This window comes from Salmo trutta, chromosome 31 (genome assembly GCF_901001165.1).
Source record: "Salmo trutta chromosome 31, fSalTru1.1, whole genome shotgun sequence".
Taxonomy (NCBI): domain Eukaryota; kingdom Metazoa; phylum Chordata; class Actinopteri; order Salmoniformes; family Salmonidae; genus Salmo; species Salmo trutta.
In genome coordinates, this window is record NC_042987.1 from 27,945,572 (window position 1) to 27,959,459 (window position 13,888).

A 13,888-nucleotide genomic window follows, 5' to 3' on the forward strand; every position below is an offset into this window, starting at 1 on the left:
CATGTCTAGATGTATCTACTGTTTCCATGTCTAGATGTATATCATGTTTCCATGTCTAGATGTTCACCTATGTTTAGACATATATGTTTCCATGTATAAATGTGTATATACATTTTCCATATCTTAATGTATATCATGTTTCCACGTCTAGATGTATATCATGTTTCCATGCCTAGATGTTCACCTATGTCTAGATGTATGTAATGTTTCCATGTCTAGATGTTAACATATGTTGAGATGTATATAATGTTTCCATATCTGGATGTATTTAATATTTCCATGTCTAGATGTATATAATATTTTCATGTCTAGATGTTCACCTATGTCTAGATTTATATAACATTTCCATATCCAGATGTGTATATAATGTGTCCAAGATGTTCACCTACAGTTGAAGTCGGAAGTTTACATACACCTTTGCCAAATACATTTAAACTCAGAAATAAAAGCTAAAATAAAGCATTCTCTCTACAATTATTCTGTCATTTCACATTCTTAAAATAAAGTGGTGATCCTAAATGACCTAAGACAGGACATTTTTCCTAGGATTAAATGTCAGGAATTGTGAAAAACTGAGTTTAAATGTATTTGGCTAAGGTGTATGTAAACTTCCGACTTCAACTGTATCTGCAATATTAAATTCCTCCTTTGGCCATCTCTCCTTCCAGTTCTCTGCTGCCAATGACTGAAACGAACTACAAAAATCTCTGAAACTGGAAACACTTATCTCCCTCACTAGCTTTAAGCACCAGCTGTCAGAGCAGCTCACTGATCACTGCACCTGTACATAGCCCATCTATAATTTAGCTCAAACAACTACCGCTTCCCCTACTGTATTTATTTATTTTGCTACTTTGCACTTTCTTCTACTACAAATCTACCATTCCAGTGTTTTACTTGCTATATTGTATTTACTTTGCCACCATGGCCTTTTTTTGCCTTTACCTCCCTTATCTCACCTCATTTGCTCACATTGTATATAGACTTATTTTTCTACTGTATTATTGACTGTATGTTTGTTTTACTCCATGTGTAACTCTGTGTTGTTGTATGTGTCGAACTGCTTTGCTTTATCTTGGCCAGGTCGCAATTGTAAATGAGAACTTGTTCTCAACTTGCCTACCTGGTTAAATAAAGGTGAAATAAATAAAAATAAATAAATACTTGTTTCAGGTCCAGGGCGCTCAGGCTGTTGTTAAATTGTTAAAAGGTCTCCTGCTTCCGAGGATCCTGGCAGCAGCTCTTCAGAAATTCTCTTCCACCACCCACCTTGGCCCAGAAGATTTGGAATTCCTTTGCCTGATAAATAAGTGGCATGATTGAGTAAATGTACCAAACATAAAACTTAAGATATATCAAACGTCCGAACAATTCTAAATGAAACATTACAAGTTGTTGTGGAGTCATACTTAATTACAATAATGCACTTGGTTTCATTAGTGAATTAACTAAGTGAATGAACAAAGCTTTCAGTCAGGTTTTAATCCGGCAAGTCTCTAATGAGTCAAGTTTGGAGTTCAATAGGAACATTGACCCTGACTCTTTACTGTTCAGGACGTGTGAGAAAATATTTGAAATGTATTGGGTGAGAAAATATTTGAAATGTATTGGGTGATTAAATATTTGAAATGTGTTGGGTGATTAAATATTTGAAATGTATTGTGAGAAAATATTTGAAATGCAATTTTAGACCAAGGTTTAAATCCCTAAGGAGTTTGAAAAGGAAACATTTGTCTGGATCTATAATGTAATTGCTCTCTAAAGGTGCTAGTGTAGTAAGCTGTGTAGTTGGTTTACAATCTGGTTGGCCTAGAGAGGTTGGAGGGGTGGGTGGAAGTAGGAATAGTAGGAGATCTGCAGCAGTATGGTTGATATGATTAAATGGCTTTTAGTGGATAGAACGTCATTGTTGATCTAACAAATGGGAGGTTAAGAATATTTACAAGATACCCTGAGCTCTGACAGGTTGGCAGGTGCCGAGTTTTATATAGCTTTGTGCATGAGGAGTAGAACTTAAGTCAATTCTCACTTCCATGGGGAGTCAGTGTAAGTCCCAGAGTACAAGTGTGACATGGTAACAGGTGGGTGTTGACAGTAGCGGTGCGTGGGTAAAATCACTGGGGAAGCCAGGAAAAATAAACATTACAACCTACAGTGTATGTTTTGTGATAATTGCGTTGTTTGCTCTATAGCCTGTTATTTCATATGCCTTGTGACCGTGATATATAGGCCTAAATGCAGAGACAATAAGAAGACACAATGGCAGAATGAATTCAACCACACCTTTGTTTCATCACAAAACTGGAGAGCAACATCTGTCCGGTGGAGTCCACAAAGCATATTGCATGTAACAAACAGTTACATGACCTACAGCAGGCTCAAGCAAGTTAATGTTTGTGACATTTTCGACCACTAAATAACTATTGATTTAGAACCACAGAGGTGTTACCACAAGACGCAAAGAAAACAGGAGCTGCCTCCACTATTCCAACACCATTTCAACATCATCAAATCCACTCTGGTTAGTCTAACACAGTGACAACTAAAAGATACCAAAAAAGATGTAGTCCAATCAACATAAGATAAATATGATGTGGCTGTCCATAGAACTGACTTCTGTGTGTCTGCAAGTAGAAAACATGTTGACACCCTACTTGTAGAGAAACGCCAAGGCCATCCTCCTTTCTTCTATGTCGACAAAACGGTCTACCACTCTGTCATACAATACATGCTTTTATTTTTTGTTACTACCAGGCTAAAATGCTTGCTCGCTAGCCTAACTTCCTTTCATGGTCAATGTTAGCTAGTTAACATTAGCCTTCTACATCTAGCTACATATTGAACTTCCATTCTCTCAGGTCAGGGGCACAATGTATGAATTAATGGTTGGATCAGAATCACCATTATAATCATTGTCCAGTACAGAGAATTAAGGAAAACCACAAGTCCAAATCCCTATCGCCATCCATGGATAATTTAGGAAAGGGACAATTTTAGCTAGCTAGCTAGCCACCTGAGGACAACACGAGGTGCAACAATTCAAGTTGTTTCTGTCAATGACATATGCTCTCAATGCGATTTGATCGGAGTGACACCAAATCCAAACTGGCTTCCCTTGACACTTTTTTTTTGGTGCACCAAGACCATTCACAGTTGAGCTCACTCAATTTAGCTCGACGCTAATTGGCAAATGTTTTCTACTTTTTTATCGAGGGAGGCCAAATGCTCACTGACTTCCCTTGCCTTCAATGCTATGAGTGGCAACAATGTCAAAGTCGTTTGGACCAGACAGCATCATATAGATGGCCTACACATACAGAGACTGGGGTGTTGTTTCGCTCGCTCGGATGCTTTCTCCGGTGAGATGCATTCAGCCTCTTGTGAATTAAAGGAAAATGATTAAACTCAGAGACAAAAGATACATTATTTTACGAATTTTTCTTGGTACATTTTTGGGGGAAGCCTGGCTTCCCTTGGCATCAATGAATACACGACCCTTTCCCAGACACACCTAGGCCTGCTAACAGTTCCATCTAAAAATGATCACTGCGCCTCCATAAAAATAACATGTTCATGTTGCTGTCCAAATCATCTCTTGTACTTATCTCAACTTGCACATTATTTCCCAGGCAAACAGTGAGGCTTATATTATTTCCCACATTATTTCCCCTATTAATACCACGGGTATTAATATAAGCCTCACTGTTTGCCTGTCTGACCACGGAAATAATGTTTCACTTCTGAATTTCGATATTTGTAGTAGTACATAGAGTGAACGGTGCCCAGACCAGACGAGACAACTTTTTCTGAGCCAGTCGAAATCACGCATCAATGTCAAAGACGCAACCCTCACTAAACATTATCACACTGTGATTAGTAAAGGTAAACAAGAAAATATACACACATCTGAGCATCTTTAGTTGGTATCCTGATAAGAGCTTGGTTGTCCTAAAGTGTTGTAGGTTAGAATGTCTCTGGGCCTCCTCTGCTGGGCTGAACGGCGGGGCAAGATCATGGGTGACCCCAATGAATCAGTGCCCACTTCATCATTAGATGATTGAGTCTCTGAGCCCTCAGCTGTTTCCATATTTACCCCTGTCTTCTCCGGGGTCTCCCTGAGGACAGGCTGACACTCCTTCACAGCAAGTTTCTATCAGTCTGACCCCGTTCCTCAGTATTCTCTGATACTATCTGTGTGCTACTCTGTCAGCTCTCTTCATCCCTACTTGGCCTTTTGATGAATACTGGATAAGAATCCTCATGTGAGGTCTCAGACTCTGCGCTCTCTGCATTTTGCTGCTTTTGGTGGGGTGGTTCCCTTCTCCACAGACCTCTACGCTGGGGTGGTTCCCTTCTCCACAGACCTCTACGCTGGGGCGGTTCCCTTCTCCACAGACCTCTACGCTGGGGCGGTTCCCTTCTCCACAGACCTCTACGCTGGGGCGGTTCCCTTCTCCACAGACCTCTACGCTGGGGCGGTTCCCTTCTCCACAGACCTCTACGCTGGGGCGGTTCCCTTCTCCACAGACCTCTACGCTGGGGCGGTTCCCTTCTCCACAGACCTCTACGCTGGGGCGGTTCCCTTCTCCACAGACCTCTACGCTGGGGCGGTTCCCTTCTCCACAGACCTCTACGCTGGGGCGGTTCCCTTCTCCACAGACCTCTACGCTGGGGCGGTTCCCTTCTCCACAGACCTCTACGCTGGGGCGGTTCCCTTCTCCACAGACCTCTACGCTGGGGCGGTTCCCTTCTCCACAGACCTCTACGCTGGGGCGGTTCCCTTCTCCACAGACCTCTACGCTGGGGCGGTTCCCTTCTCCACAGACCTCTACGCTGGGGTGGTTCCCTTCTCCATAGACCTCTACTGGGCGTTTCAACGGGTTCCTCAAATGGTAGGGAATTACATGACATTAGCATATTGCGATGCAGAACCCGGGCCCTGACTGTACCCCTCTTGGGTTTTACCTCATAGACAGGGCGGTCATCACCTTTCCTGGTTTCCACCACGTGTATTTGGTCCTCCCAGTGTGATCTTAGCTTTCCCGGTCCCCCACTTTCTGACATGTTCCTTACCAGTACACAATCCCCTGAGACCACATTTTTACATTTTAGTCATTTAGCAGACGCTCTTATCCAGAGCGACTTACAGTAGTGAATGCATACATTTCATTTCATACATTTTATTTTTTCCGTACTGGCCCCCGTGGGAATCAAACCCACAACCCTGGCGTTGCAAACACCATGCGTTGCAAACACCATACGTTGCAAACACCATGCGTTGCAAACACCATGCGTTGCAAACACCATGCGTTGCAAACACCATGCTCTACCAACTGAGCTACAGGGAAGGCAAATTTTCTTCCGATGGTAGTAGGCTTTTCCCTTTGCTGTTGATTTCTCCATGTTTTTAATGGCGACGTCATAGGCTTCCGCCATCTGTTGCTGCCACTTATTAGCATAATCCTGGTATGATTTCTCCTGTTCCTTTATCTGTAACCCAAAAGACAAGGTCAACAGGTAGCCGTGGAGCCCTTCCAAATAGCAGGAAATACGGTGAGAACCCAGCAGCATCACTGGTGGTAGAGCTTGACTGATTATGATTTTCCAACGCCGATACCGATTTATTGAAGGACCAATATATATATATACACACACACATATATATATATATATATATATATACATATACACACACATATATATTAGAGGTCGACTGATTAATCGGAATGGCCGATTAATTAGGGCTGATTTCAAGTTTTCATAACAATCGGAAATTGTTATTTTTGGCCAACGATTTGGCGATTTTTTAACTAGGCAAGTCAGTTAAGAACATATTCTTATTTTCAATGACGGCCTAGGAACGGTGGGTTAACTGCCTTGTTCAGGGGCAGAACGACAGATTTTTACCTTGTCAACTTGGAGATTGAATCTTGCAACCTTAGGGTTAACTAGTCCAACGCTGTAACCACCTGCTTACATTGCACTCCACGAGGAGCCTGCCTGTTACGCGAATGCAGTAAGAAGCCAAGGTAAGTTGCTAGCTAGCATTAAACTTATCTTATAAAAAACAATCAATCAATCATAATCATATCATGGTTGATGATATTACTAGTTTATCTAGCCTGTCCTGCGTTGCATATAATCGATGCGGTGCGCATTTGCAAAAAAGGACTGTCGTCGCTCCAACGTGTACCTAACCATAAACATCAATGTCTTTCTTAAAATCAATACACAAGTATATATTTTTAAACCTGCATATTTAGTTAATATTGCCTGCTAACATGAATTTCTTTTAACTAGGGAAAATGTGTCACTTCTCTTGCAACAGTGTCAGGGTATATGCAGCAGTTTAGGCCGCCCGGCTCGTTGCGAACTGTGAAGACTATTTCTTCCTAACAAAGACAGCCAACTTCGCCAAACGGGGGATGATTTAACAAAAGCGCATTTGTGAAAAAACACAATCGTTGCACGACTGTACCTAACCATAAACATCAATGCCTTTCTTAAAATCAATACACAGAAGTATATATTTTTAAACCTGCATATTTAGCTAAAAGAAATCCAGGTTAGCAGGCAATATTAACCAGGTGAAATTGTGTCACTTCTCTTGCCTTCATTGCACGCAGTCAGGGTATATGCAACAGTTTGGGCCGCCTGGCTCGTTGCGAACTAATTTGCCAGAATTTTACGTAATTATGACATAACATTGAAGGTTGTGCAATGTAACAGGAACATTTAGGCCCGTTAGATAAAATACGTAACGGTTCCGTATTTCACTGAAAAAAATTTACGTTTTGTTTTCGAGATGATAGTTTCCAGATTTGACCATATTAATAACCTAAGGCTCGTATTTCTGTGTGTTTATTATATTATAATTAAGTCTATGGTTTGATATTTGATAGAGCAGTCTGACTGAGCGGTGGTAGGCACCAGCAGGCTCGTAAGCATTCATTCAAACAGCACTTTCGTGCGTTTTGCCAGCAGCTCTAAAGCATTGCGCTGTTTATGACTTCAAGCCAATCAACCCCAGAGATTAGGCTGGTGTAACCCATGTGAAATGGCTAGCTAGTTAGCCGGGTGCGCGCTAATAGCGTTTCAAACGTCACTCGCTCTGAGACTTGGAGTAGTTGTTTCCCTTGCTCTGCATGGGTAACGCTGCTTCGAGGGTGGCTGTTGTCGATGTGTTCCTGGTTCGAGGCCAGGTAGGAGCGAGGAGAGGGACGGAAGCTATACTGTTACACTGGCAATACTAAAGTGCCTATGAGAACATCCAATAGTCAAAGGTATATGAAATACAAATCGTATAGAGAGAAATAGTCCTATAATTCCTATAATAACCACAACCTAAAACTTCTTACCTGGGAATAATGAAGACTCATGTTAAAAGGAACCACCAGCTTTCATATGTTCTCATGTTCTGAGCAAGGAACTTAAACGTTAGCTTTTTTACATGGCACATATTGCACTTTTACTTTCTTCTCCAACACTTTGTTTTTGCATTATTTAAACCAAATTGAACGTTTCATTATTTATGAGGCTAAATTGATAGTATTTATGTATTATATCAAGTTAAAATAAGTGTTCATTCAGTATTGTTGTAATTGTCATTATTACAAATAAATAGAAAAAGTTGCCGATTAATCGGTATCAGGGGCTTTTGGTCCCCCAATAATCGGCATCGGCCTTGAAAAATCATAATCGGTCGACCTCTAATTATATATATATATACACACACACACACACATATATATACACATACATATATATTTATATATATATATACTCATACATTATATATATATATATATATATATATATATATACTCATTCATTATATATATATATATACACACATACACACACACACATATACAGTGGGGAGAACAAGTATTTGATACACTCCCAATTTTGCAGGTTTTCCTACTTACAATGCATGTAGAGGTCTGTCATTTTTTTATCATAGGTACACTTCAACTGTGAGAGACGGAATCTAAAACAAAAATCCAGAAAATCACATTGTATGATTTTTACGTAATTAATTTGCATATAACACCACACTTTACATTTTTTGTCCTGTGGTAGCTGGGGTAGTTGGCCCCCACTCTCTCTGTGTCATGGGACAAGGGGAGTTGTGGTCAGTCTTGCGAGCAGTCTTACATGTGGGTTGGTGCTGTTTCCAATGATCTTGTTGGCACACTTTGGAACAAAAGGCAGCTTGATGACACAATGAACACAATTTAAACTGAGGTTCTCTCTCCCTTTGCATTGCAGCACTAGATGGAACGAGATGTATCTGGGGTCACTCCTCGTTCCATGGTTGTGACCTCCAGGCGTTTCCTGATGGCTGTGCGTTGCCTCTGCCAAATGGCTATCACTGCCACATTTGTAGCAATGCTGGCAAGTCTGTTGACCAGTCTCATAACAACTTTTGCATTTTCTTTTCTCTCTGTTGGTTGGACTTGTTTTTTTTGTGTTAAAGCGATTCCTAACTGAACTGCCACCCTGGCCCTGCACTGACTGTACTAATGATGCTATCTGACAGGTCAGTTCTTTGATTGCTTCATTGCTCGCATCAATTTGACTCAGGATGGGATTGTATTTCTCTTGTTTTTAGACTGTGGTCTGTGGGGACTCTGCCTGTGCACCTTCCTCTCTGCTATCCCCGTTATCCTCACTCTGTACAGCATTCACTCATGTGGGTGTGAACTTACGTGAAATCCTGTCCGTTTGCATGCATTCACTTTCATTGCCCTGGACAATTAGCATTTTCTCAAGCAACAGTTCATCACTGGTGTTAATATTCTGGAGATGTACTCTCATTTCTGCCCTGACATTATCATTTGTTAATCCAATAACCATGGCCTGCAGGCATTGGCTCTTGACTAACTCTGTGCCATATTTCAGTCCTGATTGGGCACGAGCTGAGGCGGATAACACTTTCTGTCTCAGGTCAAAGACTCGGACTAGGAAGTCCAAGGCTTAGCCTTAGTCAACTTGTGATACAGTTCAGTAGCATCCTTCTCTGCATAATGTGTCCTCAAGATTGGCCTTAGTGTGTAGCGTGTCATGTATGTTTTTCCCTCCAGATAACTCTTCATCCTAAACCCTGGGCTCACAGCTCTGATTACCGCTTCTATGATTTCTAATTCATGGTACCCTTTTCTCCTTCCATTTTCAATTTGATGTTCTAGACTGCTGAAGCGGAGCTTACCTTTCTGATTCTGATCTATCTATCCATGAAAGTCTTTATAACTGGACATACTCACTCCACTCTCTGTGGCATATGACTTTCTGGAGCTGAGCCTACTTCTCTGCTGGGCTGAGGAGCCCCTACCTCTTTTCATCCTGCCGCAGCTCCCGTCTCTCCCCTGGATTCGCTGTCCACTTACATTGTTGGCGCCGACTAGCTGGGACTTGTAGGCAGACTTTTTGCATTATCCTCCCGAGTCCGATATTCCTTGGATTTCGTATTTCAGTTGAAGCAGCCATGACATTCAATCATCCTCTGATTACATTAAATCCTCCATCAATTTCCATTTACTTCAGTCATCTACACCTCCTATTCCACAACGTACACACAGATGCCGTAACTTGTCTTCAGTTAAAGTCCATAAACTCAGCTCGATTTTATCCAACAACGTTTCCCTCTCGACGCATATTGTCCTACTCACGTGGCAACAACAATGCAGGCAATATAGCTACAATCCGTTAGGTGGTTAGCCCGCTAACGGTAGCTAGCTAGCTACTCTCCCAATGTCTCTCACTCGTTGTCCGTTCAAGGAATATGAGCCGGTGCTCACATGAAAATACATCTCAGCGGTGTCTCCAAATGTGTTACCCTTTCTTTGAGCTTATTATATAAACTACAACGCGAAAGGTACTGTTTACTAGACCTTTAATCATGTCAGCACATGTGACAGCAGTTTACAGCACTTTTTGTTCATTTTTCTTCCTCTTTTCAGTCCCCTTAAACGATGTTTTTGTTTATTTCCCATGGGCTTCACCAGAGTACCCCATAGTGTCTGGAATACAACTGTACTCAGCCCCTCACACATAGAACATGTTTTCAACCGTCCTTTTCCATAGCAACTAATGACTTGGTGGAGTCTAGCAACATGACCAAAAGAACTGACAACAACCCCATTTTTGTCCGTAATATATCTTCCGGTGAAAAGTCAATAGATTATCAAAATAACATTTTAATTCAAATGTGTAAATCATTTTATCGCGTCGGACCGAACAATGCCATTTACCTGTGAGTGTATTCATGATACAGCACTGCCTCTGACCTTATTGCTTAATTATATGACAAATAAGTAAGGCATACTTTACCTGCTCAAATAGATATTAATAACATTGATATCATACAGTGACTGGTTTGTGAAAAGCATATTGTATCACGTGATGCAATAAATTGACTTTTTACCCTAAACAGTGTTCGTCTCTCGCTCTCTTTCTCTGAAAAATGTGGGACTGTTTGTAGTAGAGCCGCCGGGAAAACGTGTGGCGAGACAGCACTTGCCACAGTACTTTTCAATCTGCAAAATGAAAGCTACAAAAATGCACTTTAGCGTTCATCTTGGCTAGCCTACTGTAGTCAGCTCAATATCTATTTTGGAAAGCAATTGCCTTAAAGGGGCAACATCCTGTTTTGAGATGTAAAGAATTCTGAAAGAGTAATGACTTACATTGCTAAATTATATTAAATATATTTTTGAACAGATAATAACCAAACTGCATGACACCAATGCATTTAAAAACTACACCATGATATGGCCAGTGAGTAAACAAGCTACCGTTGGATCCTGTCAGACTACGAATAGGACCCAGAGTTAACTGACCAGGCCATGAGCTCAGGAACAACTCCAGGCACCAGAAAAGACACATATGAATTTTGCCACACCACTTTTGAACCTGTGTTCCCACCTCTGGTTTGTAGATGGGTCTCCCGGTCACGATCGGCTGCAACAGAGCCTGAACTCCGACCCAATACAGGCAATATCTCTGATTATCCTGACCTGAGCTGCTCCTGTGGTAGGTGCATGACTGCACTGCAGTGGTGCTCAGCCCCCAGACAGGTCAGTAGTCACACATTAACTTCCATTGACTCGTTTCTGAGATTGCACTGGGAGTTCTGTCAGGCGGAGTGAACGGGATCTTTCTCCCTTTTTTACGTGATGGGGAGAGGATCTGAGCTTAGCCGCTGCAGAGCTGAATCATCTAGTTAACCTAGCTGGGTCTACTGAATTACCTGCAAATTGTATTCAGGTCTTTTAGATATGGAATGGAAATAATAAAACAGTGTCCATTTTAGGACATCCTCATGTCTTATACTCCCTGCTCTGTCATTTTCTCTGAAGACCTCAGTGTCTGGGTCAGCTACACTCCTTCCATTGGAGACTGCTCATAACAGAGGATGTAACTGAAGTGGAGAGAGGCTGGAGCAGATAAACACATTTTTTTAAAGTTGGAGCATCGGCCTTCTCTCCTATTCCAATTATGCCTATTCTGTGGAATTTATTTAGCGTACCCCACCATTTTTAAAAAATTGTTACCTTTATTTAACTAGGCAAGTCAGTTAATAACAAATTCTTATTTTCAATGACAGCCTAGGAACAGTGGGTTAACTGCCTTGTTCAGGGGCACACCGGCAAATCTTTACCTTGTCAGCTCGGGGATTCGATCTTGCAACCTTTCGGTTACTAGTCCAACGCTCTAACCACTAGGCTACCTGCCGCTCCATTAACGCACAGATATATTGATATGAGTCGATGAAGAAATAGGTCAATGTAACAGTGTTGCTTCAATCACCCTCTCCTCGCCCTAACCTGGGCTCAAAACAGGAATCCTCTGAACACAGACAACATTCACCCTCGAAGCATCGTTACTTATTGCTCCATGCAGAGCAAGGGAAACAACTACTTAAAGGTCTCAGAGCGAGTGACGTCAGTGATTGAAATGCCACTAGCACACACTGCTAATTAGCCAGCCATTTCACACTGGTTACATTTGCAACAGTGCTAAAGTTTTGTATCAACTGTAAAATGTGAGCACAACAGAGCCAGTTACTAGTATCTGGTCATCAATAGATTAGAAAAAAGTATTCGTTTTTATACACAGTGGCCACATAGCCTATTATCAGATATGGGTCCTTGTTTAATAGCCTACGGCAGTTTTTTTTCTTCCTGTGAGCGCCGAGTAATTTTTTGTGGAGCGGGCGAAAAGATGAGTGGCAGAGCAGTGTGCAAATACTGCTCAGTGAGCAATGAGTGGGATTTCCAACAGCTCAACTCTGCTCATATACTCCGGCTCATAATAATGTCCGGAACAGCTTGAATGGAATGTCAAACACATGATACCATTCCACTCCAGCCAATACCACTAGCCTGTTCTCCCCAACCAACCTCCTGTGGTACTGTTACATTCCTAGAAATGAGAAGAGGGGAAAGTAAGGGATGTCCTTCACGTCCGGCACAGAAAGAGGAGTGAAGCCGGATCAACAACCTCACCTGTTTAATCAGCTGCAGATATCCCTCTTTCAACTCAGACCTTTGCTCTCACAGGTGTTCCAGAACAAGGGGCAAGGAGGGTTGAAAGGTCAACAAAGTATCAACAATGGGTGTAGAATTATGGATGTAAAGGAAGTTAGATAGTACATCTATGTATCTCTGCAGTATCTCTATGGTGGCCCCACCTCTGGGTAGTCTACAGTCGTGGCCAAAAGTTTTGAGAATGACACAAATATAAATTTTCACAAAGTTTGCTGCTTCAGTGTCTTTAGATATTTTTGTCAGATGTTACTATGCAATACTGAAGTATAATTACAAGCATTTCATAAGTGTCAAAGGCTTTTATTGACAATTACATGAAGTTGATGCAAAGAGTCAATATTTGCAGTGTTGACCCTTCTTTTTCAAGACCTCTGCAATCCACCCTGGCATGCTGTCAATTAACTTCTGGGCCACATCCTGACTGATGGCAGCCCATTCTTGCATAATCAATGCTTGGAGTTTGTCAGAATTTGTGGGTTTTTGTTTGTCCACCCGCCTCTTGAGGATTGACCACAAGTTCTCAATGGGATTAAGGTCTGGGGAGTTTCCTGGCCATGGACCCAAAATATCGATGTTATGTTCCCCGAGCCACTTAGTTATCACATTGGCTTATGGCAAGGTGCTCCATCATGCTGGAAAAGGCATTGTTCGTTACCAAACTGTTCCTGGATGATTGGGAGAAGTTGCTCTCGGAGGATGTGTTAGTACCATTCTTTATTTATAACTGTATTCTTAGGCAAAATTGTGAGTGAGCCCACTCCCTTGGCTGAGAAGCAACCCCACACATGAATGGTATCAGGATGCTTTACTGTTGGCATGACACAGGACTGATGGTAGCGCTCACCTTGTCTTCAACGGACAAGCTTTATTCCGGATGCCCCAAACAATCGGAAAGGGGATTCATCAGAGAAAATGACTTTACCCCATTCCTCAGCAGTCCAATCCCTGTACCTTTTGCAGAATATCAGTCTGTCCCTGATGTTTTTCCTGGAGAGAAGTGGCTTCTTTGCTGCCCTTCTTGACACCAGGCAATCCTCCAAAAGTCTTCCCCTCACTGTGAGTGCAGATGCACTCACACCTGCCTGCTGCCATTCCTGAACAAGCTCTGTACTGGTGGTGCCCTGATCCCACAGCTGAATCAACTTTAGGAGATGGTCCTGGCACTTGCTGGACTTTCTTGGGCGCCCTGAAGCCTTCTTCACAACAATTGAACCGCTCTCCTTGAAGTTCTTGATGATCCGATAAATGGTTGATTTAGGTGCAATCTTACTGGCAGCAATATCCATGCCTGTGAAGCCCTTTTTGTGCAAAGCAATGATGACGGCACGTGTTTCCTT